Raw genomic sequence first — 6,000 nt, forward strand, 5'->3', positions numbered from 1 at the left:
TCCATTTCTGATAGCGACTCCCTCCCTCTCCCAGTCACGTGTGGTGTACCCCAAGGTTCCATTCACGGCCCCCTACTATTCACATTATTTATAAATACTCTGCCTAATGTCTGCAAATCTTCAAATGTACACATGTACGCAGATGACACAGTAATCTATGCGAGCAAATCCAATCTACCGCAGCTTGAGGTTGTGCCCCAAGACCAGTTCACAGAGGTAGAAAAGTGGATCACAAAAATCAAACTCTTCCTAAACACTGACAAAACTGTCACAATGATCTTTGGAACAGTACCTAAATTACACAAATTATACAATTCCCACCTATCCATCAAAACAAAATCAAATAGCACACTGACCACCGTCCACTCCTTCAAATACTTAGGTACGTTGTTAGACCCCAATCTATCTTTTGGCCTCCACATAGAAAAACTTGCATTAAAACTTTATCCAAAACTAGGTGCTCTGTACAGAAACAAATCCTGCCTAAGCCCTACAGTAAAGGAAAAGATTGTTCAGCAAATGCTGATGCCAATTATTGATTGTGGAGATGTAGTATATGCACCTGCACCGCAAACCCACCTTAATAAACTTAATACATTGTATAACTCATTCTGCCACTTTCTGCTACAATGTAATTACATGACCCACCATTGTGAAATGCTAAAAGAACTGAACTGGCTGTCGCTGGAATCCAGCCTTGTGTTTAAGAGCTTTTCTGGGAAGCTCCCACCCTACCTGAGCAGAATGCTCTCCCGGCTGTTCCCACCTCCTATAACCTCCGATCCAGTACCAGCACTTTATTTAGTCTACCTCAATACAAAAAGAAAGCAGCCCGATCCTCCTTTTCCAACAGAGCACCTCAATTATGGAAAGACTTCCCGCACACTTTCAATTCTTCCCCAGGCCTAAAATACTTTAAAAGATCCCTCTCTACATATCTCAAAACAGAAGGCACTTGTCATGGTTGATTATATATTTCCTACCTGTTCTATGTTTGTATATATACCTTTGTATATATTGTGTATTGTTATTGTTTTTGTGTTTTATTGTACCCTATTGTATCAATGCAATGTTTTGTGGACCCAGGACATACTTGAAAACTAGAGAAATCTTAATGTATCCTTCCTGGTAAGATATTTTATAAATACATCTATACACTGATCAGCCACAATATTAAAATCACCAGTCTAATATTGTGTATGTCCCCTTCATGCTGCCAAAACAGCTTTGATGAGCATAGCCTCCACAAGACCTCTGAACATGTCCTGTGGTATCTGGCACCAAGAAAGTAGCAGTAGATCCTTTAAGTCCTGCAAGTTTTGAGGTGGGGCCTCCCTGGATCGGATTTGATGTTCCAGCACATCTCACAGATGCTCAGTGAGATTAAGATATTGGGGAATATGGAGGTCAATGCAATACTTTGAACCTTTGTCAAGTTCCTCAAACCTTTCCTTAACAACTCTTGTGGGGGTGTACATGGTCTGCAACAATCTCTAGGAAGGTGGTACATGTCAATCCACATGAATGCCAGGCCCCAAGGTTTCCCAGCAGAACATTGCCAAGAGCATAACACTGCCTTTGCCAGTCTTCTTTTTAATAGTGCATCCTGCTGCTATCTCCTCCCTAGTTAAACAATGCACACACACCTGGCCATCCACCTGATATAAAAGAAAATGTCCTTCATCAGACATTTTTCCATTGCTCCATGATCCAATTTTGATGCTCATGCCTCTTTTGAAGGTGCTTTTGGCGGTGGACAGAGGTCATCATGGTCACTCAGACAGACTGGCCTGTAGCTATCCAATCCCATACACAGCAAAATGTGATGAACTGGGGGTTCTGATACCTTTTTATCAGCACTAAGTTTATGTCAGTGTCAGCACTAATTTTAGCTACAGTAGCTCTTCTCTCTTCTTGATATCACTCCCCACATGCACCAGTGAGCTTTGGGCTCTCATGACCCTGATGCTGGTTCACCAGTTGTTCTTCCTTGACCCACTTGTGATAGGTACTAATCACTGCATACCAGGAATAAAACATTGTTTACTGGCAACAATGGGGAGCAGTAAGTTTAAGTAGGGACAGATTTGATAAGCATCTTAAATAAAGGAAAAGGCAAAAATAAATGATATCACATAAAGGTAAGGAAGGGAAGAAGGTGAACGGCATACAAGTTTGTGTAGAGGAGCTCTGCTGCTTACGTGAAAGAGAGAATATAAGAAAACTAATATAATGGGAAAGAAGACAAAGGGAACTTATTTTAAGAAAAGAAGATACTGGATACAGGCATACAGTGACAGTATGGTACGGGGAGGACTGGCATGAAAATAAAAGCGCCTGGTCAAGGTCTGGAGGAAGAAACGTAAAGAGAGACCTTGCATGGAGGGAAGGACACATATGGAAGACTAGCTTCTAGGGGTAGGATAAGGGGGAGTAAAAAAGGAATCTTTGAGATTTGAATGGGAAACTCAACTCAACTGTGATAGGAGGCCAACAAACAGATGCTTGCGCATGCTAACACCAACATTGCAGATGGCCCTGGGTATACCTTGCAGTGCAGGTATTAGGAACACTCTTATAAATGATTAATAATACACTGATTTAACTTGCAGTCAGCAGCAATCTATTTCTACTTTTTTATTTATTTTTTTATTTAGCATGGTCAGCTTTGAATTAGATTTTTTATTTTTTATAATTTTTTTTACTTTCCACCATCTGTCTATCGTATGGAAAGTTTTTTTTGTGACTTATGTATATTGTCATAATAAAACATAATTAACTGAAGAGAACTGGAGTTTGACACGTCTTTGTGAGTAAGTATGTACTTAAAGGGGACAATCCACTGTCCAAATAAAAACAAAATAATGTTTAGTAGTTATGAAAGCCTGCATGCATTTATTTGTGCATTTTTTTTTATCGGGAGTAAATCTAAAAACAGCTTGCTAAAGCTGAAAATCTCCTGTCTAAAGCTTTTGAATGACCTCCTCTTCTTTCCTAGACCAGACTTTTTGTGTCTTTCCAATCATAGATTTCCCAATTTAGCTAAATGAGAAGCCTTTACAAGAATGGTGCTCTGGGCAATTGCTGCCTTTTGAGTTTAGCTCCACTGAGCTAACCAAACCAGGAAGTAATTGAACCAGTTGTCTGATTGACAGCCAGGAGGGTATAACAAAGATGATGTATAAAAGTCCTAATTTCTGCACTTGAAATCTACACTTTTTGTAAAATTTAAAAAAGAGGACAAATTCTTCACACATAAAGCATTTCAGCAAACTAAAGTGCTTAAGGGGTCTGGAGTGCTGAAGGGTCCCTTTAAACTATGTCACATAGCATTCATATTTATTCAGTCCTTGTGAAATAATATCGGCGGATCACTATAAATGTGCAATTTTATACATAAATAAGTTATGAATTTAATCTTGTTGATTATGGTTAGAAGGCTTGGTTTTCAAAATAAAATATTTGGACTCAACATTTCTTTATAGTGATAGGAAACATAATGCATACAAGGTTAATGTTAGAATGTTTTATGTTTTCATACATTTTATGGATAATGTGATTTTATGCATCAACAGAAGTTCAGAAAAGATGTCAACAAATAAAACACATGAGCACTACTATTGCATCTCTGTGATTTATTTTGAGGGACGCGTAAGTATCATAACAGCTACACCTTATGGCATGGGTTATGGTACACTACGTTTTTAAGTCCTGTCATTCCACATTTTCCCAAACTGTTTTGGTTATAATAAATAAGACATTTTGCTTCATAATTATACATTTTCATGTATATTATAAAATATTATTACCACCAAAATAAGTACAGATAATGATAGGCAATTCGCGCTAGTGATGTTTTATATGAGTGCCTGCCGCATATCATTTCCATCCAATTTTGTACAGGTAATATTGAAGTAAAAATGTATTGTTATCAGAATTGGCAGTCCAGAGATTGTGGACTTTGGGTGCTGAAAGAGCAGTGGTCAAAAACGGTTTGACAAGAGCAGGAGGAAGTGCACTCAATGACTCACTGGACTATAACAACTACAAAAAACTGTAAACGTTTTGGAATAAACTGTCTCTTTGATGGCAACATCTACAGCAAGCACACGCACTGTTGTTATAAAGTCATATTCAAAATATTTGCTCTTTCCAGCGAATTAGCTTGTAAATGAATATCGGGAACTCATTCTTTCACATCAAATAAGTTTACAATACAATATAGTGTAACGTTAACACAGACACACTCTGATGTAGAAGGGCTATGATCTTTGATTTTCTGTTGCAATGGAGTTAATGACAAGATCACACAGTGCCTGAATGGTGCCAACTGTGAGCTACAGCATGTAGAGATAGGGACCATCTCTGGTAAATTGAGTGTCAATATTGGTGAATCCCATCTTGGTTGCTTGACATTGGCTGATACTCTGTACTTTTTAGCTGACATGGATTATTTACAAAAAAAAGAACCTTTTTTTTTATAACATTCTTCAAAAAAAAATGTTTTGTTTTTGCTCGAGGTAGCTGCATAGTCATAGTGGCCTAGTAGTATGAAAGTCAGAAATACATGATTCACAGAGATATCTTCTATCTTTATTCATTTAGGTACTATTCCTTGGCTTTTCTTTTTTTCCACACATTTTTGGTGGACAATTTCAATGTTATGAAGCTTTTATTAATTTAAAATTTAACTTTTGGTCATTATCTTTTTTTTGCCGCCTATTTTTGTTCACTTTACTGGTTGCTTATGTTTGTCAATGGCCACAGAAACAGATGATTTACAACAACAGAATAGGTATGTTTGGTCAACTTTCTGTAAAGAAACACAGTAAAAAAAAAAAGGTGTGTGCATCATGTAAAAATGCTGATGTCACAAGCTGTGATGGAGGGGGATGTTGGTGGAGATGGAGGATGAACATATAAGTAGCTATGTATTCTATTTTGCTATGTATAATATTTTGGTATATATATACGCTTCAGAAATGCAGACTTTAAAACCTCCAATATATAGCCATTTTAGATGTCAATTGCTATTTACTAAAATAGTAAGACATACGTATTTACTAAAATATATATATACTATTTTAGTAAATAGTCATTTACATCTAAAATGGCTATATATTGGAGGTTTTAAATTCTAATTTTTTGAAGAACTTGAGCAACAATCTCGATACTTTTCAAAGTCAACATTGACAAGCATAATGGATGTGATAGTTAAAAATTAGAGTAAAAAAGTAGTAATTTATGGTGTTTAAGAATAACAAAAATATATTAAACTTTTTAATGCAGACCGAGTCACAATAGGATTGTTATTTTATATGTTGGTGCCCGACCCTGGGCCTGTTTGTGTTGGATTGTACCCAAGGTGGCTTGTGTGCATGTGTTAATATATGCTTGTTGTACAGAGTCAGACTGTGTATGTGCTATGTATGTGGAGTCTGTGTGTTTTAGTACGTTCAGATCCAGAACTTGAGACTGTGTGTATTGGGTTGTGACAGTGTGTTTGTTTGTGTTGTGAGCCTGTGTATGATAGACAGAAATGGTGACGGCAGTATAATGATTAGTGGACAATTTAAAACATGAGGCCTTAATGACTCTTATGTTAGGAGTCAAAACATGATCCCATTATGAGATTGCCCAGCTATTGGCACCATTGACATATTATCATTTTTCGAGTTCCCCAAAGATAATGACAGACAACCTGCATACATGAAAAACTACACAAGCTTTGTCTGTACTTGAAAGGACCGATAGTGTTCGAGCTGCTTCAATAAACAATGTAGGTTTATTTACAATGCAGAACAGCTGCCATTAACACTACATTTGTCATTACTCAAAAATGCTAATAAGCAGAATGACTTGATAAACGAAATTGCAAAACAATGCTTTATACTGTGCAATGTATATAACATTCATTGAGTGTAAAGCTTCTAGGGCATTCATCAAATGGATTATGGAAATGTCAGCAATGTATAAATATGTATCTACCTTTCTACATCC

This window comes from Pelobates fuscus, chromosome 6 (assembly GCF_036172605.1).
Source record: "Pelobates fuscus isolate aPelFus1 chromosome 6, aPelFus1.pri, whole genome shotgun sequence".
NCBI lineage: Eukaryota > Metazoa > Chordata > Amphibia > Anura > Pelobatidae > Pelobates > Pelobates fuscus.